A 24,960-nucleotide genomic window follows, 5' to 3' on the forward strand; every position below is an offset into this window, starting at 1 on the left:
AATGTTGCTACAGATATATGAATATTCAAAATACCATTCCTTCATTTCCAATGGTAGGTATGACTCAACATTTTTTGAAAGATGGGATTATGTTTTATATATAATAGGAAGAACATTTCTAATATATCCTAAAAGAATTAAGAATAATTAAATTATAACTAAATTAATATACTATAATTAACATTTATCTGTACATATGAATATGTACATCTATATACCATTTTAGACAGGAAGCTGCCATTTAATATTGCCATTTTTCAGATTTCATTCACATCAATTAATTGTTAAGATTGTATTCTTCTACTTTAGTAGAGCTATGATGCTGTCATGATGCTGTCATCATTAATTTCATGTCAATTTGACTGGACCACAGGGTACTTAGATATTTGGTCAAACATTCCAGGTGTTTCTGGGGGGGTGGTTTTAGATGCGGTTAACAGTTAAATTGGTAGACTGAGTAAAGCAGGTTGCCCTCCTTATAGGCATGGGCCTCATCCAATCAGTTGAAGTCCCGATCCTCCCTTATGTAGGAGGGAATTCTTCCTAATGGCCTTCTGACTAGAACTGGCTTAACTCCTACCCTCAGATTCAAACTGAAATACTGACTCTTCTTGGGTCAAGCCTGCTAGCCTTCATACTACAACTACCTCTTTGGCTCTCCTGTTTCTTAGGTCTTCAGACTCAGACTGGAGCTGACCCATCAGGTCTCTTGAATCACTAGCCTCTTCACTTACCTTGTAAATCTGGGACATACCAGCCTCATATTACTTACCAGTAATTATATGAGTTAATTCCTTATAATAAATCTCTATCTATCTAGATATATATCTTACATACATATATATAGATACATGTAGATATATATCTTACAGTATCTTATGGTATATATTATATATATTATATGATATATATATATGTATATATATGTAAAATCTTATTTGTTCTAGGTCTCTGGAGAACCCGGACTAATTACAACAAACAACTTCCAATTAGTTATTTGCAAGATAATGTAGAAGAATAAACTTACAAATAGCATCACTAATACTCATGAAATTTCAGCTATAATATTAGTTATTGTTGTATTATGACTATGATAATAAAATGAATATACAGAAAAACCACTGTCTGAACATAGACTTGATTAGAATCTACACACTTTTTTCCAACAAAAATTTTCCTAGTAGCTATCACCCTCCTGCCCTTTAACCCAGAAATTGAGTTTTTATTACTTGTTTTATTTTCACTTTTTATTTCTACTAATTTGAGTGTTCTGAAGATATAATCTACAAATTATGTTTGTCCTGTCATTTGTTCTTATAATATTAAGAGCTCATTCTTCAAAAGACTTAAATGAGTAGTGTAACAAGCAAATAATATGGACTCATTAAATTATGACTCACTTATGCCATCATATCTAATGCACCCCCCACACCATTCAAATGAACTTCTCACTAGTTTCATAGAAGCTATAATGTGGCTTTTCATCTACCATTGCCAACTTAGAGTGTGTAACATTTTCTTGATAGAGCTTTGCTTACCCTAAACAAATATTTAACATCATTGACTTTAATGTCATTCATTTTATAAGCTTTTGTAGCTTGAATTCCAGTGTAGGTTTTGGCTTCTTAGTAATAGTGTCAAATATACACAGTCTTTTTTTTTAAAGATTTTATTTATTTATTTGACACAGAGAGAGAGAGATCACAAGTAGGCAGAGGCAGGCAGAGAAAGAGAAAGAGAGAGAGAGAAGCAGGATCCCCGCTGAGCAGAGAGCCCAATGCCAGGTTTGATCCCATGACCCTTAGATCATAACCTGAGCCAAAGACAGAGGCTTAACCCAGTGAGCCCCCAAATATATATAGTCTTATATGCCCAATCTACTAGTATACTTCAGTATTAATGATTTTTATATCCATACTCATATTACTAACAATAAAATGATCTGCCAAAGAATTTAAGTTTCATATTAACTATAGTTTATATAACAGCATAATTAGCTTAAATAGCTTTTAATTATTTAAAAATTATTTTAAATAAGTCTACATTTCTCATAGATTTTGACAGTTTTTATCTTCAACTGCCTTGTCAATATTTATACCCCATTAGTCTAACCTATCAAAAATTTGAAAATAAAATACTTTTATCTGTTATGCTATTTATATTACAAATATTTCTAATCATAACCAAAATAGCCATAAGCTTATTTTATATTAAATTCTTCTAGCAATTTAATTTTATTAGGATTAATTACAAGCATCCATAAAACCAGCCGAGGTTGGCCTCCATTCATGATTTCCTTTCTTCATAGAGGATCTAATTGCTGTTATAACATTATAATAGTAAGAGCAGTTTTCCTACTAAATGGATTTTTACCCTATACCAGAATACAATGCTACCATCCACCATGTCCACCATGACATCATGCCTACTCCCATGGCAATACACTTTCTTGCTCTCTATTCTTTATCACAGATTGGCATAAAAATTGTGAATTTCTCAACTTCATGACATTTAGGACTAGTGATACTACAATAAGAATTAGTCACTCATATCTAGCATTTTTATATATCTGCATCAACTCATTATTTTTTTATTATCTCCAATTAGCCAACATATAGTACATCATTCGTTTTTGATGTATTGTTCAATGATTCATTAGTTGCATTTAACACCCAGTGCTCATCACAACATGCGCCCTCCATAATACCCATCACCCACTTACCCTATCCCCCACCACTCTCCCTTCTGAAATTCTCAGTTTGTTTCCCAGAGTCTATAGCCTCTCATGGTTTGGCTGTCTCTTTGATTTCTTCCCCTTCAATTTTCCCTTCCTTCCCCTATAGCTCTTAACATGAAATAAACCCTCCAAATGTATTACAATATCTCATCCAAATTATTACTCCTAATTAACACAGGATACCATAAGCAAAGGTTTGAAGAAAAAAAAACAACCCTAAATCCAAGAATAACATTTAATAAAAATATGAGATAGTTCCTGGATTTTAATAATAGCCAATAATATGAAAAACTATGCTTGTTCTTCCAGAGCTAATAGTGACTAAAATAGTAATTCGAAGAGGAAACAGTGACCAAAATCTCAAATTGTCACTATTCTCAATCATTAACTGCTCCTCAATTGACTCATATGGTCTGTGTAAAATTTTATCCTGATGAAACATGGATTCTCTTCCAGGGATAGACTTAATATAATACATCTTACAGGATTCTTCCTAAAGGTTTTAACAAAAACAGTAACAGACTTCTCAGAGTGACATCAACAAAAACAGCATAATGGGTGGTCCTTGGCGCTATTTTCCTTCACAAACAAATCAAATAGCACCTATCCGCAGACAAGAATGCTTCTGTGAAAAGCTCAGAACCTGGAGGTAAGACCAAGCAGTCTATTGAGGAAAAAGAACCTAGAAAAGCCATATCAGAAGGGTTAAATGGAGTAGTTTCACTTTTGACTACACTGTCCCTTCACCAGGTTGGCCGAGTGCCATGGTAAAAGGCATCTCTCTTCTTAAGTGAGGAGCAGAAAGCTGGCTGGTACCCAGCTTCCCCTGGGTTCTGGAATGCTCACTGGGACATCACTTCTGTCTTGCCTCATAGGGAACATTGGAAGAATTGGCAGGGTTAGACATCCTGTGGTCAGCTAGAAATCAAGGAATGGGTGGCGCTCACAGTAATCTGTGCGTGGATCACCACATCCCTGCCGGTGAGTGATCTCATCTGACTAAATCAGTGTCTTGGTAAGAGATATCTGCAGTCCTACAGTATTATTCATGGAGGCAAGAGATAAAAACAATCTGTTTGTCCATAACAGGTGAGTGGCTGAAGAAAATGTGACCTTCCTTCCTTCCTTCTTTCTTTCTTTCTCTCTTTTTTCTTTTTTTAATGCCTTGATGGGGAGGGGGTTGGAATTTGGCAGGTGAAAGTTCAGGTTAAGGAGAAAAATTAACAAAATTGTGAAGCAAGAAAGCTCTAAGCATGTTCACAGTTCATTATTTATCTGGTTTGGGTGGACTGCTTAATCTAAGAGAAACATTCAATTTCCTAAGTTATCTGATATATATATATATATTCTCCTTTAAAAGACCTCCAAACCTCTAAACTAATGCTATCTTCTCAAAATAAACTTTTGGGATGGGAAAAACATTGAAATTATATACCCCAAATTTTTCTGACTGGTTTCCCTTGATTAGTGGTGTGTGTGGTAACCTTCATTGTGAGCTTTATCCTATGAATCATACATTCGCAGTGTCAGATGAGTTTATGGTTATTCACTCATTGTTGCTTTTCATTGCTATGACCTTAACCTCAGAATTCTTAAAACATAACTCCCCAAATAATTATGTTTGAATCATAGAGGGGGCAAAGCACAGAATATTTTACTTTCTAACTAATTCAGGGAAGGATGTGATTGATGTGTGAAATACACTGAACCAGGAAAACTTAAGAATAAGAATTAAATGGTGACCTGGCAATAAATGCATAAGGTTCAGAATAGGAGAAATTATACTATGAAACATGAGGGGAGCAGCAAAATACTTGGCAGGTTTATAAAGGATTGGGACAATACGATGATTAATGTGTCAATTTGTCTAGGGCATAATATGAAGATTTTTGGGTCAAATATTGCTTTAGAACTTTCTGTGAAGGTATTTTCTAGATGAGATCCATTTTTTTTTAAATATTTTGTTTATTTATTTGAAAGACAGAGATCACAAGTAGCCAGAGTGGCAGGCAGAAAGAGAGGAGGAAGCAAGCTCCCTACTGAGCAGAGAGCCGTATGAGGGGCTCAATCCCAGGACCCTGAGATCATGACCTGAACTGAAGACAGAGGCTTAACCCGCTGAGCCACCCAGGTGCCCCAATGAGATCCATATTTAAATCAGTAGACTTTGAGGAAAGCACATTGTCCTCCATAATTTGAAGGTGGACCTCATCCAATCAGTTGAAGGTCTTGACAGAAAAAGACTGATCTTCCCAGAAGAAGAAGGATTCCGCTACCAGATCTCCTTTGGACAAAAACTGCAACATCAACTCTTCCCAGCCTGTCAGCTCACCCTATAGATTTTGGACTTGCCAGCCTTATGTAAAGGTAATCTTTCATTACAAAATGTAAGCTCATTTCTTAAAATCAATCTCTCTCTTTCTTTAAATATATATATGTATATATATTTATAAAATTTTATAAAATTCATAAAATATAAATTATAAATATTTATATATTTAGAGAGAGAGCATAACATATTATATATAGAGAGAGAGAGAACATAGCATAATATATATATAAAGAGAGAGAGAGAAAACAGAGCCAATAAGAGATATATGTGCATACATATGTATATCTCCTATTGGTGCTGTTTTTGTGAAGTGCCCTAATACAGGCAAATTTCCAAAAATAAATCACTTTGGCATTTTAATAAAGCTTCTGCTGCACCCCCCAAGGAAAAACATAGTTTATTGTTAATAAGGAAAACACTCAATATTACCACTTAATTTCTGAAGCTAAAAGACTTAAATTCTTGATTTTTTTAGGTTCTGTTCAACTAAAATGCAGTATCAATAACCTTAAAAACTATTCTGTCATACTCACATATGTAGGTTTACTTTCACTTCTCATTCTTTCAGTCAAAGAGGAAATTAGATATCGTTTAATTTTTCCAAAGAAAAATTAGATATCGTTTAATTTTTCCAAAAGAATTTCTTTCTGCTTAAGCTGGGAAATCTCCTGGACTACGTATTTCCTGTCTGTACCCTTTACCCTTTGTGTTTAAGAATCAAGCCATAATGAGAACTCAGCTTTGGCCTGCTGATCCCGAGGAAGTGAAAGTGGGGTGAGCCAACGAAACTTGAAAACTGAAACTGCCTCCATAAATTATGATGGATGGTTACTGGAAGAGAAGCAATCATTCCCTGAAAACCTGAAAGTACCCTAGAATCCTACACACATATTCCCACAGTAATGATGACTCATGCCAGTGGAACTGTGGACTCTTAGAACATTTCCTCAGAACTCCATTTAGTTCTTCACTTATGCAGCACAAGTACACTGATTTTCAACTGGGAATAAAGCACAAAAATGGGTAAGACACACACTCGACCTTTAAGGAACTTAGAGTCCAAAAGAGAGAAGCAATCTGGAGATAAATTAGTGCAAGAACACTAGGGGTGTATTGATGGAGTTCTTGTAATAAATAACAATGTGTACATTGGAGATCAATTTTCTCACCTTTATATAGAAATAAAGAAACGCTGGCCCCAGATCTTATGCCAAAATTACCTCCTGTGATGAACATAGCATAATGTATAAATAAGTTGAAGCACTATGTTGTACACCTGAAACTAATGTAACATTGTGTGACAACTATATTCAAAACATTTTTTAAAAATCACCTCTGATTGGGCACCGGTAATGATTTTTCAAAAAGGAATGCCTGCTAAAAAGCTGCTCTATTTGGTGAGTTCCCATACTTGTCAGTAGGCTTACGCTTACAGAATCTGTCTGCATCCACCTGTCTGAGGAGACCCTGAGTGACTCAAAACATACCATCAACTTCCTTCATATTATGTGTGCACCTGTCAGTTCCTCAACCTCGTTTCTAAATGATTTTCCATTTCCTCTTTAATACATTATTAGAGTTATCAAGTCAAGTATGCTTTGAGAAAGAGACGGAATAGGGCATGTATACGGATGGCATTGCAACCCCTCCCAACTGGGTTTCCCAGCAATAACACACATCCCTGAGCTGTTGTAAGTGTGGACTCCTAATGATTCACAGTGCCCTACCTGCCTACTTCCTTAGAAAATTGCCCTTGGATGATGGTAGTCACCATTGTGAGAGACTACCAACTTCCTCACCAGTCTACAGACAATGAGTGACTAGGTGATACTAGGTATGACAGACCAACCCCTGATCTCAAAGGGAACAACTTGGTGGTGCAGTTTATGTTCCAGGCACCCTCACCCCTAGGGATCCAGCCCAGGCTATTTTGTACCTGAGGCCACAACATGATTACCTCTTCCTACTACTCCCTTTTACTTCATACTCTCTCTTATATATTCATTCTGAAAAGTACTCCCTCCATAAAACTTGTTTTACTCATAGCTTTAGCAATATCAGATGTGGTAAAGACAATTTAGAAAGGCTAAAGGGAATTAGTATGTCATTTTAGGTCTTGAGGACTTCTTTTCAGTCTCCATTTAGAAGTCCAGCTGAGCACATTGGCATTCCCATGGGATGAAACCGGTGTGCATTTACTGTTTTGGCACAGAAATATTTAAATTTGCTGACATATTGTCATAATTTAATGAGATGAGATTAGACCTGATGACTATTAAGAGCAAGTGAAAACACCTCAGTCCTGACCATCATGAGAAAGGATTCTTTCCTGAGGATTCTCAGGAGGCCTAAGGGCTATGGGAACCCTTACAAGAAAATGGTGGCTGATAACTGCTGTGAAATTTGAAGGCCCAGCCCAATCTGGGAATTATGTGGACTAGAGCAACTGGCAACATTCCTTAAACTGTGAGAAGTGAGTTATCTCTTGGAGACCCTGCCAATAAACAAGTATATCACAGGCAAGCAGCACTGGCTACTGAGGTTTGGGAAAAAGTCATATTCCTATCCTAGAAATCTTATTGGACATAATTCACCAAAAAAAAAAAAAAAAAAAGAATTTGAAAGAGTGTTTTGAGCAGAAATAAATGTTAAAAGAACTTACAGAGAGGTGGCTCAGTCAGCTAAGCATCTGCCTTCGGCGCAGGTCATGATCCCAGGATCCTGGGATCGAGTCCTCGTTGGGCTCCTTGCTTGGCAGTGAGCCTGCTTTTCCTTCTGCCTCTGCCCCTCTCCCTGTTCGTGCACATGTGCTCTCTCTCTGACAAATAAATAAAGAAATAAATTTTTAAAAAAATTACAGAAAGCAATGGCACATGTAAATCTCATTCTATTCTTCAGATGATATTTAGAAATAACAGCAACCACAATATACACAGAATTGGAGATTTTGGCAAAAATAAAATATATTGACTCAATGGACACCTCTCAAGTTTTGTGCTTAAAAACTGCCCATTTGAAAAATAGTTTCTATCTTCTTACTTGGCTGAGGTCAAAACTGACCTCACCATAGAAAAGCATCAAGAAATTTGAGGCCAGTAATATGATTCATGTCTTGTAAGGAAGAATAAACACAGAAGACTCTGGCATTAAGTGGAAGTTGTATATCAAGAGCATACCAAAGGGGGACGTCCAGGGATGTCCAGCACATATGGAAGCAAGCTGATTTATTGCCTGTCTAGCACATATGGGAGCAAGCTGATTTATTGCCTATAAGGACAGTGATAAGGCCTATGAGGACTCCCTAGCTTCATTGCTGTCTGAACCTCATGATTTTTATCCCAGCTGAGAAAAGACCAGGTTTGCTGGCCTTGTTCACTCACTGTTCTCTGACTGAGTTCTCAGATTAAAGCCACATTGTTGTATGGAAATCAGTAGCACTTTAAAGAGAGAAGAAGGCACCACAAATCCACACAAAGGGCAGAGTTGAGGGTTGTGTATTTAACACTGGCAGTGGAGTAAATCTCCCATCCTCTGGTATTGCTTTAGATAGAAACTCTGTGGCTATAACCAGGGGCGTTGCTCTATGGTCAGGCAAATGAGGCCTACATGAATATAAGGAATATCCCTATATGAGGAACTCAGATTTACAATTCCCTGTAGAAATTTAGAGAAAAAATTAAAGTGAATCATGTAGATACTCATCAAAAACTCCAGTCGCTGGCTCAGAAAGGGATTGGGAGAGTTGGCCAGTTTTAGTCATATCCCTAGGTAGGAGTTATCCGGGTGAAATGAACAGGCATAAAGTAGGTCATGCACTGTTGAGTTACGGATGACGCAACCCCTTAGTTACTGCTGACTAATGTGATGAGAAACCACACCTTTGTCTACAAGTAAGAAATCCATTGAAATGGCTTGACTAAGATTGCTTGAAGGCAAAGGCCTGTGCGTTACCTGGCTAGTGGATTGCATTCTACCATTACTCGTAGTCTTAGGTGAGGGTACAAGTGGTTTGAACTGGGCTGGGGACTGTACTATAATGGGTTTGCTTACCCTGTAATCTAGAAGTAATCTCAGAGAATCCAATTAAGAGTCTGGAAGAGCAAAATATCCATCATTTTGGCTCAGTTGAATTTATTTTTTCAGTACCTGTTTTTCTTCTACCAATGTATATAAATGAGCAACGAAGAACGATATTGCTATACCACCCTTCTCTTCACTCTTGGAGCAGTGGTTCCATTAAAAAAATTGTAATGGTATTCAAAAACCTTGTTTTTCAAAAGCTGTTGAAGAAAAGATTTGAAGGGTTGGATTGTTATTCAATTATTGAATATGACAGGAAGTTAAATGAGGACTCTACTGGATCTATTTCTAGATCTGAAGATGCAAATGATGGGTAGTAGAAGAAAGAGAAGTGGCTATGCACTGACTACATCTCCCCTCCTCCAGACTGGCTCTAAGCCATACTGAGAGGGCCCCTTGGGCCTACGCTTTTCCTAGTGGATAAAGGAAGCCCAAGGTGGATATACAGTTCCCCCAAAGTTGTGGGACACTTCCTGGGAGCCCCATTCAGGTCTCGCCTCCTTGAGGATCATTGGGGGAAATCACTGGCGATAAGATAGAGATAGAGAGATAAGATAAGAAAAGATAATAAGATAAGATAAAATAGGGAGAAGTGGGAACAGGGTTTATAGTAATAGCACTGAGATCTCAGAGGACAGAGTTCCTAGCCAATAGCTCTGGCCAGAGCCCAAGCAGTGGTCACAGCTGGCCAGGAAGCTTGGTGAGCAGTTCTGCCTAATTTAGGTCTCTAGTCAACAAGCCATGCAAGCAATGAGCCCATTCTATAACCCCAACCTATCAGGAAAGCAGATTGGGAGTCCTGCTCAACTGCTGAGTATGACCTCTAGTGCCACTTGATCTGGAAGCATGACCAAGGAATCTGAGCAGCTTTAGAGCTCATCCTGCAGCTGTTCTTAGGCAGGGAGCCAGGCCAACAACACTGGCTAACTGTTAAGTATAACCTCTGGTTTCACATAACCAGGGAGCTTAAACAGTGACCTCAATATCTAAAATATACAAGAAACTCATACAGCTCAATAGCAAAAAACCCAGATGTTTTTAAACAACAAACATACTGAATAGATATTATTACAAAGAAGACATATAAATGTCCAACAGTACACAAAAAGATGCTCAACATCACTAATCATCAGGGAAATGAGAAACAAAATCACAATGAAATACCACCTCATTCCTGTCAGAATGACTAGTATAAAAAAGACAAGAGATTACAAGTGCTGACAAGAATGTGGAGAAAAGGAGCCCTCATGCACTATTGGTAGAAATGTGAATTGGTGCAGCCACTGTGGAAAGAATTATGAAAGTTTCTCAAAAAATTAAAACTAGAACTACCCTATGATCCAGCAATTCTACCTCTGGGTATATAGCCAAAGGGAATGAAATCACTATCTTGAAAAGATATATGCATTCCCATGTTTGTGGTAGCAATATTTGCAATACCCAAGACGTAGAAACAACCTAAGTGTCCACTAACAAATAAATGGATAAAGAAGATATGATAGATACACACAATGGAATATTATTTAGCCAAAAAGAAGTAACTCCTGCCCTTCACAAGACTGTGGATGAAAATGGAGGGCATTATTTTAAGTGAAATAAGTCAGACAGAGAATGACAAATACTGATGATCTCACACATTCATGGAATCTAAAAACATCAAACTCAAAGAACAGAACAGATTGGTGGTTGCCAGAAATCAGGGAGTTGAAGAGAATAGGGAAATGGGTGAAGGCAGTCAAAGTGTACAAAGTTCTAGTTATAAGATGAGTAAGTTCTGAAGGTAGAATGTATAGCATGGTGACTCTAGATTACAATACTATATATTTGAAAGTTGCAGGAGAATAGATCTTAAAAGTTCTCATGCACACACACAAATTGTAACTATGTTGGGGGTGTTGAATGTATTAACTCACCTTATTGTGGTAGTCATTTTGCAGTATATACATGTACCAAATCATTTCATTGTATACCTTTAATTTACACAATGTTATATGTCAACTATATCTCTATAAAGCTGAGGGAAACAAATTAAGAATCCATGAGCATAACTGTTGTTCTCAACAGCTATGTGGATAAACAGTACATCTGCTGAATCAAAAAATTCAGCCATGGAGAGCAGTTTGTGTCAGAAAGGTAATAAATGGAATCAGTTCAAGATCATAGAAGAAGGAAAGGGCACTTGCAAAGGGGTCACAATATTAGAGAAGAATGCAATTATACGATTTCTGTGAAAACATTTCAGAGCAAGGGAATAATATTCCTAGCGTTCTCTCTCTCTCTGTCTTAGAGCTCACACGGGCTGGTACTGGGAGGATTTACTGCATAGATGCTCTTTACTAAAATAGTAAAACTTTTCTGGAAGCCATTCAATAGAATTCCTCATAGCCAGTGGCATGATTAAACACCATGGCCCTTATTCGGGGCAGGGGAGTTAAGGGAACTCAGTTGCCTCTTAAGCTGTGAGTGTATTGTTTGTTTGTTTTTGTTTGTTTTTCAAGACTTACTTATTTAATTTAGAGAAAGAACATGAGTGTGGAGGTGAGAAGGGGGAGAGGTAAACAGAGAGGGAGAGAAAGAAAGAAACAGATTCTCTGCTGAGTGGAGAATGACACAGGGCTCAAATCCAGGACCCCAAGATCATGATCTGAGCTGAAATCAAGAGTCAGACACTTAACTGACTGAACTGTCCAGGTGCCCCTAAGCTGGAAGTGTTAAGGAAAGGGTGAATTGAACTGTTTGTAGGTTTACCACATTAACAGCATCTTCTGCTGGGAATGAGGAAAGGTTGTAAACAGATTTATGTATGTTTAAAAGGTCATTGTTTCTGTAGAGAAGATGGGCAAGTTAAGGTAGGGTTCTGGAGCTGGCGAGACCAATGAGCAGATGATGAGGCTGAAACTAAACCTATGGTGGTAGGTGTAGAGGGTGAGGTCGTAAGTGAGGGAATGGAGGTAGATGTGTCAGAACTTGGTCACCAGACCAGAAGTGTTAGGAAGAAAGGAGTCCCAGGTTCTGGACAGCATGATTATCAATGCTAATGGAAAAGAAGATGGATGATGATTCATTTGGTTACTTGTGTCTATCTAATCCCACTTACATTTCACCCTCTGCTTCTTAATGCCTCTTTCGTTTTGGGACCATATGGCCCTACGCTGAAGTTAAATGGGCCTAAAATGTTATGACAAATGTGACGTTTATTATAATCTCAAATCTTAGAACAGTAGTGTCATGGGAATCTATGTGTAGATCTTAGAATTGCAGTGCTCATAGTTACATGGAGAATTCCTGTTTCAAGCTCCCAGGTTCCCAGAAGAACTCTATAAGAGCCAAATGAGGTGATTATGAGGAAGATATTTGTAAATGGTAAAATGTCATAGAATGCAGATGATTATAAAAATCCATTGAGGATAGAATGATATCTAATGGAAGAACACAGAATCTCTGATTCTTATATGTATGAAAATGGAAATGAACTCTCATTTTACTCCATTCAGCAGAGAATGTCATGTACAAAACACTTGTAATTCTTCCTTCCTCACACCTTCCTACAAGAGGTGGGGTGATATATCTAGCTAGTGAATATGTGAGATGAAAACGAACTTTGATTCTGCCCTGCTGCCAACAAGCTCATCAGAATCTGCTCTTCTATTCCTAGTGCTGGGGATCAGGCTGGGCCTTGGGGGGAGAGGCTAACCATGTGAGAGGTTCAGTTTAAGTCTACAGTGAAGTACTAAGAAACTCATTGCGGCTGCGTACTTAAGCTATTACTTCAGTCCTGCTTTTGGTTGTAGTATAGAGATATTTTGATCTTTATCAGTCTACTGTGAGTCTAACTCTCTAACTGTCCAAATCAACAGGGAAAGGAAGGGGGTTAACTATTGGTAGCACCAGATTCTGACGCTACCCATGATATTCCTCCCCAGAGGAGATTTTCAATGCCTTACCCATCACTTCTTCAAATACAAGTATTTTCTTCTTTCTAATGTTTCTCTCTTTACTGAGAACCTCTTTTTTTAAATATTTTTATTTATTTGAGAGAGAGACAAAATGAGAGAGAGAGACCATGAAATGGTGGAGGGTCAGAGGGAGAAGCAGATTCTCTGTGGAGCAGGGAGCCTGATGTGGGACTCGATCTCAGGACTCCAGGATCATGACCTGAGACGAAGGCAGAGACTTAACCAACTGAGCTACCTAGACACCCTTTTACAAGGAACTTCTTCTTCTTTTTTTTTTTTTTTAAAGATTTTATTTATTTATTTATTTATTTATTTATTTATTTGTCAGAGAGGGAGAGAGAGCAAAAGCACAAGCAGGCGAGGCACAGAGAGAAGCAGACTCTCTGCCGAGCAAGGAGCCCTATGTGGGACTCAATCCCAGGACCCTGAGATCCATGACCTGAGCCAAAGGCAGAGGCTTGACCCACTGAGCCATCCAGGTGTCCCTACAAGGAACTTCTAATAAGAATATCCATTCAATAAGAAATCTAGAAGAACCTGTTGTCACAGTTGGAAGGGAAAAATGTTTGAGGAAATAATTAGCATTCCAATGTTAATCAATTCAGCACACAAGAGGAATGTCACTTCTGGGTGTTGTAAGTTTCCAGATGTCAGACATGTCTTTATAGGAACTCAATAAATGGATCATATCTAAGCTCCAAAATACATGAATTTTACATTAATGTATCTTAAAGATGTGAAGTTGTCTGCATCTGTTCAGAGGCTTACATCATGGTGAATGATGTGTCATGGGGATACTACTGCCACAGGTTTTTATCCTGTAAGAAAACAAAATTTAGAGGCATAGAAATTCCTTTTCTCTCCACTCTCACCTTCCATCTAGAAACTCTCAATTTTCTCTACAAATCCTAGGCCCGTCACATTTGGAGAATTGGGTCTATTTTCATAGGAAACAATTTCAAAATCATGGAGTGAGGCAAAAGTGTGGCTTAGCGTCAAAGTCTCTTGGCTGGCTAGTGGCCCTTGGAGCTACTTTCATTCCTCCTTCACTGTTTTTTGCCTCCTTCTGGTTTGGAGTCCTTGACTGGATTCCTCTGTCTTGCAGTCTCCTCTTCCAAGGTGTGGAAAGTGCGTTCTTGTGATCAGGTAGACGTCTGCTCTTCCAGGCTACTGGTGCTGGGTGTCTCTTAAAATCAGCTGGTATGCCACGTTTGTGTCTCTTTTGTGCCTGCCTGAGTGTTAGGGCTTAATAAAGTGAACTGAGTGAGTCATGGTGCAATCAGATTCAACGTTCTGCTAAGCAAGAAAGATCACTAAGATTCAGGCCATGAAATAGAGATTAACATCAGGAAAGTCAGGCCCCTAATTTTTTTTCACAACATTTCTTTTTTTGCATTTTCAGATAGAGAAACTGAAAAGATTTTAAGGTTGGCAGCTATGTACCCATTCTCTAGATTGTACCCTTAGCAGCTTAAGATTGTATTTGTTTGGGTTATTTTATTGGGATACAATTCACATAACATAAAGTTCACCATTTGAAAGTGTACAAATAAGTGACTTTTCATGGGTTCCCAAGATTGTGCAACATCTCCATTATCTAATTCAGGAACATTTCCATCACCCCATAAAGGAAACCCCATATGCATTAGCAGTCATTCCCCAGTTCCTAGCGACTATGAATCTATTTCCGTCTCTATAGATTTGCCTATTCTGGGCATTTCATATAAGTGGGAACATACAATATGTGGCTTTGCTTGTCTGGCTTCCTCACTTAGCATAGTATTGTTTTCAAGGGTCATTTATGCTGTAGCATGTATTACTACTGTGCTCCTTTTGTAACTGAATAATTTTCCATTATTTGGATATACCACATTTTGTTCATGCATTCATCAGTTGATAAATATTTGGGTTATGTCTCAATTCATTCAGGCTGTTATAACCAAAAATACCATAGACTGGGTGACCTAACAAACATTTATTTCTTAAAGTTCTGGAGGCTGGAAAATTCAGGATTGAAGAACAGCTGATTTGGTGTCTGATGAACATGTGCTAGTCATAGATGGGTATCTTCTCTCTGGTCCCCACATGGCAGTAGGGCTGAGACAGCTTCTGGGCTCTTTTATAATTCTGCTTATGGGAGCTTCACTCTCATGCCTAATCATCTCCCAAAGACTCTAGTGCCCAATAATATCACATTGGTGGAGGGGCAGGATTTCAGCATCTGAATTTGGGGGCCACATTGAGTCCATGGCAGACAGTTTGTTTCCTCTTTTCCACCATATGAATAGTGCTAGCTATCAACATTTGTTACCAGCAGTCTTTTACTATACTTGCATTACCCCATATTTATCCATCCACTAATCCATTTATTTTACTGATACATTTCAAGGTGAGTTCCAGCTAAATACTTTAATTTGCATATCATTAACTAGACACCAATGTTTATTTAGAGTTTTTTATGTAAAATTTGTATGCAATTAAGTGTTCAAAGCTCAAAGGTATACTCATCATTTACCAAGTTTTGAAAAATGTCTACATCTAGCTAGCTCAAAGCCTATCAAGATATGAGCACCACTATTACCTCAGAAATTTCCCTCGTGGCCTGTCCCAATCAATATACCCAACTCCTAGAGACAACTGCTATTTTGATTTTTTCCACAATAGATATTATTAAATGATACATACCTGGGTTTAAAAAAGGACTTTCTGTCTAAATGGAGTAATAGAACTCATTTGTTTTTGATGGGTTTAGTGATTTGATTAAGGTATTCCTTATCTTATAGTTCATATTTTATTATTTTTATTTTTTAATTTAAATTCAGTTAACATGTAGTGAATTATTAGTTTCAGAGGTAGAGTTCTGTGATTCAGCAGTTTTATATTACACCCAGTGTTCATTATATCACATGTCCTCCTTAATGTCTATCAACCAGTTACTCTATCCCCCCACTCCATCTCCTCCAGCAACCCTCAGTGTGTTTACTATAGTTAAGAAGCTCTTATGGTTCATTTCCTTCTCTGATTTTGTCTTATTTTTCCCTCTCTTCCCATATGATCCTCTGTTTTATTTCTTAAATTCCACATATGACTGAAATCATAATTGTCTTTCTCTGATGGACTTATTTAGCTTAGCATAATACTCTCTAGTTCCATCCATGTCAGACTGTTTTCCAGAGTGGCTGCACCAGCTTGCATTCCCACCAACAGTGTAAGAATGTTCCCCTTTCTCCTCATCCTTGCCAACATTTGTAGTTCCTTGACTTGTTAATTTAAGACATTCTGACCTGCGGTGGTATCTCATTGTGGTTTTGATATGTATTTCCCTGATGCTGAGTGATGTTGAGCATTTTTTCATGTGTCTGTTGTCCATATGTATGTCTTCTTTGGAGAAGAGTCCAAGGCTAGATGACTTCCCAGGGGAATTCTACTAAACATTTAAAAAAGAACTAATACCTAAGGTTCTGGAGCATTTCAAAAAATAGAAATGGGAGGAAAACTTCCAAACTCTTTCTATAAGGCTAGCATTACCTTGATCCCCAAACCAGACAAAGACCCCATCAAAAAGGAGAATTACAGACCAATATCCCTGAAGAACATGGATGCAAAAATTCTCACCAACGTACTAGCCCATAGGATCCAATAGTACATTAAAAGGATTATTCACCAGGGCCAAGTGCGATTTATTACTGTAATTTATTTATTACAGACCAATATCCCTGAAGAACATGGATGCAAAAATTCTCACCAACGTACTAGCCCATAGGACCCAATAGTACATTAAAAGGATTATTCACCAGGGCCAAGTGGGATTTATTACAAGTGGGATTTATTTATAAGGGTGGTTCAATATCCACAAATCAATCAATGTGATACACTACATTAATAAAAGAATCATATGATACTCTCAATAGATGCATAAAAAGCATTTGACAAAGTATATCATTTTGATTAAAACTCTTCAGAGTGTAGGGATAGAGGAAACATACCTCAATATCATAAAAACCATCTATGAAAAACCCACAGTGAATATCATTCTCAATGGGGAAAAACTTAAGAGTTTTCCCCTAAAGTCAGGAACATAGCAGGATATCCACTATTACCACTGCTGTTCAACATAGTGCTAGAAGTCCTAGCCTCAGCAATCAGACAACAAAGAAATAAAAGTCATTCAAATTGGCAAAGAAGAAGTCAAACTCTCACTCTTCACAGAAGCCATGATACTTTATGTGGAAAACCAAAACAGCTCTACCCCCAAATCATTGGAACTCATACATGAATCCAGCAACATGATAGGATATAAAATCAATGCACAGAAATCAGTTGCATTTCTATACATTAACAATGAGACAGAAGAAAAAGAAATTAAGGAATTGATCCTATTTGCAATTGCACCCAAACCCATAAGATACCTAGGAATAAACCTAAACAAAGACATAACATATCTGTATTCTAAAAACTATATAATACTTATGAAAGAAATTGAGGAAGTCAAAAATAAATGGAAAAATGTTCCATGGTCATGGATTAAAAGACTAAATATTGTCAAAATGTCTATGCTGCCTAGAGCAATCTGCATATTCAGTGCAATCACTATCAAAATACCATTGACATTTTTCACAGAGCTGGAAAAAATAATCCTAAAATTTGTATGGAACCAGAAAGGACCCTTAGTAACCAGAGGAATGTTGGAAAAGAAAATCAAAACTGGTGACATCACAATGCTAGACTTCAAGTTACATTACAAAGTTGTAATCATCAAGGCAGAATGGTACTGACATAAATCAGACACATAGATCAGTGGAACAGAATAGAGAACCCAGGAATGGACCCTCAACTCTATGGTCAACTAATCTGCAACAAGGCAGGAAAGAATATCTGATGGAAAAAGGACAGTCTCTTCAAAAAATGGTGCTGGGAATATTGGACAGCCACATGTAGAAGAATGAAACTGTACCATTTTCTTATACCAAAAAAAAGATAAACTCAAAATGGTCGAAAGAACTAAATGTGAGATAGGAATCCATCAAAATCCTAAAGGACAACACAGCCAGCAACCTCTTTGACCTCAGCTTCAGTAACTTCTTGGTAGACACGTCTCCAAAGACAAGGGAAACAAAGGCAAAAATGAACTATTGAGTCTTCATCAAGATAAAAAGCTGCACAGCAGAGGAAACAGTGGACAAAACCAAAAGACAATTGACAGAATGGGAGGAGATATTTTCAAATGACATATCAGATAAAGGGTTAGTATCCAAAATCTATAAAGAACTTACTCCAATCAAGAAATGGGTAGAAAATACTTCATATTTTTTACTTAGTTTACCTTAGGTTGCTCCCTTCCCCTTTCCCCCTCCCCGTGTCCTCCCCCTTTCCCCTCAACTTGTTTCAATGTTTGATATTCTCATTATATTCTGTAAAGTTTAATTTTTTTGTTCCTTGTAATTAGTGTATATTTTTCTAAGTGTCTAAGCTTAATTAGTAACTCTATGGTTCAACTGGATAAGAAAATGGGTGCATTTAAAAATCTTGCTGCTCTCTTCCTACACCTCTCTATGTACTTTATTATTATCACATGGAAGTTTCTGTTTAGCAAATCAATTTATGTTTACAATAAGTTTTAGTAATTTCTTTGGTTACCATTGCTTCTTGAATTCCACACTTTCTCCTAGGAATGATCTTTTCCTCAATGATATACTTAAGAAGTTCTTATAATAAAAGTTTTGGTCATAAATATTGTGATTTCTTCCATGTATAAAATATTTTAATTTCATCTTCAATTAATATTTAATTTCAATCTTGGCTAAGATTGGAATTCTAGGCTCAAATTTACCTTCTTGAAACTTTGAAGATTTTTTCATGATCATATTGCCCCCAGTGTTATTTATTAGAAGACTGATATCAATTAATTTTTGCCTACTTATAAATAATTTTTTGTTTTTATCTTGTGGAAGCTTTTAGGGTTTTCCACCTAATTTTTAGTGTTCTGGAATTGCACAATAAGTGATGTAGTCTTTTCTCTTTCTTGAGAGGCCTTTGGTAGGACTTTTGATCTTAGGACTTATGTGTTTCTCAGTTTAGATTAATAATCTTTTATCATTTGTTTAAATATCGTTTCTCCTCCATTTGTTCTATCCTTACTCTTGGGAACTACTATGAAACGGTTATTTAAATTCTGGATCTAAGGGTGCCTGGGTGGCTCAGTGGGTTAAAGCCTCTGCCTTCGGCTCAGGTCATGATCCCAGGGTCCTGGGATTGGGTCCCGCATCGGGCTCTCTGCTCAGCGGGGAGCCTGCTTCCTCCTCTCTCTCTCTCTCTCTCTCTGCCTACTTGTGATCTCTGTCTGTCAAATAAATAAATAAGATCTTTAAAAAAAATTCTGGATCTATTCTTTAGCTGTGTGTGCTCTACTCTTCAGACAACCTCTTGAAGCTTTCATTTCAACAACCACATTTTTAATTTTCAAGACCTGTAATTTGCTATTTTTTTACTGTAATAGCTGTTTTCAACTCTCTTGAGTTTTATTATCTTTTTCAAAGTTTTATTTAGCTTGCTCTATTAACTATTTCTCCATTGGAGCTTCTTCCATTCATTGAGCTTGCTCTCTCTCTTTTGTGTTGGCTTCCTCAAATATCTCATTATTCTGGATTATGCACTCTTCTTTGTAGTGGGGATTTTATTTTTGATTATCTGCTTACAAGTGTTTGTGCCTCCTGCCGGAACACTGTCACACTGGAAGTGTGGGGAAAGACCAGCATGCTGACAGGATGGCACGTCAGTGCCAAATCTTTGAGTGTGGATGCTCGCCACTCTTCCTAGGCACTGCAGTCACAGGCACATTGTCCATTGTCCTTTGTCCATTCTCTCTAACCTAATCTCTCTCACTCCTTCCCGTTGTAAACAATCCCTCCCATTGTGTGACCAGCCAGCAGGGCAGGGCTAACCAGAACTGTGAGAGTATAAAATGGAAGTTTGTTCTATTGCCCTTTGCTTTACTGGGCCTCATAGATACTGCATTTTTTATAAGTCTCCCTCCCCTTGGGCCTCCCTATTCTCTGAGACACACCGTGTTGAAATTAGGCCTATTAACAATGGCCTCTAAGTGTTCAAGTAAAGGAGTCGCATGTCTCTCTTTAAGTCAAAAGCTAGAAATGATTAAGCTTCATGAGGAAGGCATAATGAAAGCCATGATGGGCTAACAGCTAAGCTTTTAGTACCAACAGCCACATTGTGAATACAGAAGATGTCTTCTCGAAGGGGACTAAAGTGCTACTACTATAAAAGCGCAAATGTTAAGAAAGTGAACTGTTTTGTTGTTGATATGGATAGAAGATCAAACCAGCCATAACATTCCCTTAAGTCACAAACCAATCCAGAGCAACTAATCCAGAGCCCGTTCATAAGGTTTAAGGTAAGAAGGTATTGCCATGACATAAAAGGGCAAGGGGAAGAAGCAGATGCTGATGAGAAAGCTGCAGCAAGTTATGCAGAAAATCTAGCTCAGATCATTAATAAATATGGCTATACTATAATAGTTTTTCAATGTGGCTGAACCAGCCTTCTATGAGAAGATGTCATCTGGGATTTTCATATCTAGAGAGAAGTCAATACCCAGCTTCAAAATTTCAAAGGACAAGCTGACTGTCTTGTTAGGGGTTAATGTATCTGGTGACTTGAGTTTGAAACCAGTGCTCATTTACCATTCTGAAAATTCTTTTATTATTGTTTTTTTTTAATTTTATTTATTTGAGAAAGAGAGAGATCATGAACTATGGGAGGGGCAGAGGGAGTAACAGACTCCCCACTGAGGAAAGATTCCAGTTCAGGGCTCAATCCCAGAACCCCAGAATCATGACCTGAGCCACAGGCAGATGTTTGACTGACTGAGCCACCCAGGTATCCCCATTCTGAAAACAAGAAGGCCCTTAAGAATTAATGCTAAATCTATTCTGCCTGTGCTCTAGAAGTAGAACAACAAAGCCTCAATGATAACACATTTATTTTTAACCTGAAACTTATAAATTATGAATATTGTGAATTATGAACATTATGAATATTATAAACATGAATTTGATGAACATTTTAAGCTCACTGTTGAGACTTACTGCTCACAGAAAAAGATTCTTTTCAAAATATTAGTACTCATTGACAATGTACCTGATCACCCAAGAGCTCTAATGGAGACATACAATGAGATTAATATTATTTTCATGCCTGCTAGCACAACACCCATTCTGTAGCCCATGGATCAAGGAGTCATTTTGACTTTCTACTCTCATTACTTAATAAATACATTTCATAAGGCTGTAGCTGCCATAGATAGTGATTCCTCTTATGGAACTGGGCACAGTAAATTGAAAACCTTCTGGGAATGATTCACCATTCTAGATGCCATTAAAAACATTTGTTATTAGTGAGAAAAGGACAAAATATCAACATTAACAGGAGTTTGAAAGTAGTTCATTCTAAACCTCATAAATGACTTTGAGGGATTCAAGACTCCAGTGGAGAAAGAAACTGTGGATGTGGGGGAAATAAGAGAAGTAGAATTAGGAGTGGAGCCTGAAGGTGCAGTTGAATTGCCTTAAACTCCTGATACAGCTTTGATGAAAGAGGAATTGCTTCTTATAAATGAGCAAAGAAAGTGGTTTCTTTAGATAGTATCTACTCCTAGTGAAGATGCTGTGATGATTGTTGAAATGCCAACAAAGGACTTAAAATATCGCATAAACTATTTGCCAAAGTAGTGACAGGTCTGAGAGGAAGCTCTAAGGTGGGTAAAGGCTATCAAATAGCATCACATGCTACAGAGAAATCATTCATGAGAAAAAGAGTCAGTTGATATGGCAAACTTCAATGTCATCCTGTTTAAGAAGTTGCTACAGCTACCCCAACCTTCAGCAGTCACCACCCTGATCAGTCAGCTGCCATCAACATCAACGCAAGATCCTCCACTAGCAAAAGGATTATGGTTAGCATTTTTAAGCAATAAAGTATTTTTTTTAAGATTTATTTAGGGGAGAGGGAGAGAGAGCACAAGTGGCAGAGGGAGGGGGAGAGAGAATCTTAAACAAACTCTGCCCTGAGCTTGGAGCCTGACATGGGGCGCAACGCGGGGCTCAACTGGGGACTAGATCTCATGATTCTGAGATCACAACCTGAGCTGAAACCAAGAGACAGATATTTAACCAACTGCACCACCCACGCACCCCAGCAATGAAGTCCTTTTTAATCAATATATGTACATTGTTTTTAGATATAATGCTATTTCACACTTGGTAGACTATAGTATCGTGTAAACAGAAATCTTCTCTGCATGTTTATATGACTCACTTTACTGCAGTATTTGCTTTATTGTGGTGATCTGGAACTGGACACATAATATATCTCAAGATGTGCCTCTGTGTGTGTGTGTGTGTGTGTGTGTGTTTATGAATTTAATGGTCTTTAAGATTCATAGTTGATCTATAATCCCAACTGAAAGCAATTGAGGAAAAAGTGGCTGGTGAAGTTTAGGCCATCAGTATTTATTTTTCATAATAGAGAAAGAGGGTAAGAGAGGGTTTTATTTTGCTTTGCTGTACACCATAAAACTGTCAAAGATAAAGAGCGCCCTGTTCTTTGTTTTAGTGATAGTACTTAGCACAGGCTCTGTGAACACAACAAAGTCAATGAACATTTGCTGGAGGGAAAAATCAAGTGAATGAACAAAGCTCCAAGAAGATTCACATGGGGCCCTTTGGGGCAGGAATTGCATCGGTTTTATCTCAGTATTTCTAGTTTCTACCACAGTATATTCTCAAAAGGTGGTCATAGATATGGATTAAATGTAACTGAGTAGGTCAGTTATTCTTTATCATGGGACATTGGGCTGCTTACAAGAGAGATTTTCTTGTGACAGCTTTCAAGTTGAATCCAATTGTGTCTATCTTTTTTTGTCTTCCCCACAGCTGGACCACACTCATAATGCATGGAAACCAATATATCTGTAGTGTCTGGCAGTTGTGTTTTTATGCAGATAGTCTCATTGGATTGTTACAATCACCATGTGAAACAGGAATCCTGGTCTCCTTCTTGTAGTTGAGTAAACAGAAGCTCAGAGGAAACTGGTAAGAGAGCATATTCTGGAAAGCAGCCAATGGACATAGTCTTTAGGGATAAGGTGAGTGCCACACCTTTTATAAGAAGCTAGTTCTTAAAACTCCAGTCTATAGCAGATAGTCAGCAGTGATCTGTTAAAAATTAAAAGCCAAATATTCTTAATTTTAGTATGAGAGTCAGAGAAAAGGAGAGAAATAAGAAAACAAAAATGAACAAAATCAAGTATGATATATAGAGACAAATTTAGATTTATTTTGTTTTTTAAAATTTTTATTTATTTATTTATATTATGTTTTGTTAGTCACCATACAGTGCTTCATTTAGTTTTTGATGTGGTGTTCCATGATTCATTGTTTGCATGTAACACCTGTGCTTACTGCAATACATGCCCTCCCTAATACCCATGACCGGGCTAATCCATCCCCCACCCTCTTCCTCTCTGAAAGCCTCAGCTTGCTTCTCATAGTCCATAGTCTCTCATGGTTCATCTCTCCCTCTGATTTCCCCCTCTTCATTTTTTTTTTCCTTCTCGTAATGTCCTCCATGCTATTCCTTATGTTCCACATATAAGTGAACCCATATGATAATTGTCTTTCTCTGCTTGACTTATTTTTTTTAAGATTTATTTCTCTTAGAGAAAGGAAGAAAGAGAGTGGGGGGAAGGGCAGAGGGAGAGAATCCTCAAGCAGACCCCCTGCTAAACGCAGAGTCTGACCTTGACCTCAGTCCAACAACCCATGAGCTAATGACCTGAGCCAAAACCAAGAATCAGATACTTAACAGACCGAGCCACCCTGGCATCCTTATTTTCTTCTGGTTTTATGTATAAATCTGATTACATGTATTTCATGGCAAAATAGCTCCAAAATGTTCCTTTGTTACTGACTAGAAATTTTTTTTTATTTAAAATTTCCTGTGGAAAATGGTTTTATTGTTACTATAATAACTTAATTATGTCCTTGATTACCAGCCCCAGGTGTTGAGGGAAAATATTACTAAAGGGAGCAAAAGTTCTTCTCAGTTTGGTTGAGTTTCCATGACCATCCAATGTAGTGTTTTCCCTCTTTTAGAAATGGTGTACTGAATATGTTGGAGCCACTTCTAGTCTTAACACTGTATCAGAAGTCGAGGGGTTCATAAGGAGTTTGAACTAGACATCAGAATAACTTCTCTCACATATGTTTAAATACTCAAAATTTGTATGCAGTCATTTCATGACCTAGTCTACTGTAACCATACATGGAGTTTAGCTTGGTTGAATGACTAATTTTCACCTTATGAACTACTAGGTTACAAATAATATTTGCTAACACTCTCTATCCTCTAGTTGTTTTCTTTGCATGCTCATCAGTTAATTCAGCAAAAATTGAATATTTACTATGTGAGGATACAGTGCTTGAACTAGGGACACAGACGTGAACAAAATAGAGGCCCTTTTTTTAACGGTTTTGTTGGTTACATAGGAAGAGAGTAGGAATGCCAGATTTAGTAAATAAAAATGCAGGACACCCAGTGAAACTGGAATTTCAAGGAAGTAACTAAACACTTAGTATGAATGTGTAGTATTCGGAACATACGAAAATTTTTTCTGCTGTTGATTGCAAATTCAGGTTTACCCAACAGTTCTATTTTTATCTGACAACCCTAGAAAAGAGATCTGGAAAAAGATAATCGTGATACACAAGAGTATGTGCTAGAACATGGCTAAATCCAGAGGGTGATAGAAATATGTAGCTCCCTGTTAATTAGGGGTTTTA

General features: G+C 37.5%; 1 long non-coding RNA gene across 4 annotated transcripts in view; it reads left to right on the plus strand.

Moving 5' to 3' along the window:
- The first annotated feature begins 3,627 nt into the window (after window positions 1-3,627).
- Window positions 3,628-24,960, plus strand: part of LOC116594113 — a 47,559-nt gene continuing 26,226 nt past the window's right edge. For all 4 annotated transcript variants that reach the window (XR_004287056.1, XR_004287052.1, XR_004287057.1 and 1 more), the window contains exon 1: window positions 3,628-3,826. This is a non-coding gene — a long non-coding RNA (uncharacterized LOC116594113). The remainder of the gene's footprint in view (window positions 3,827-24,960) is intronic.

This window comes from Mustela erminea, chromosome 1 (assembly GCF_009829155.1).
Source record: "Mustela erminea isolate mMusErm1 chromosome 1, mMusErm1.Pri, whole genome shotgun sequence".
In the NCBI taxonomy this organism is placed as follows: domain Eukaryota; kingdom Metazoa; phylum Chordata; class Mammalia; order Carnivora; family Mustelidae; genus Mustela; species Mustela erminea.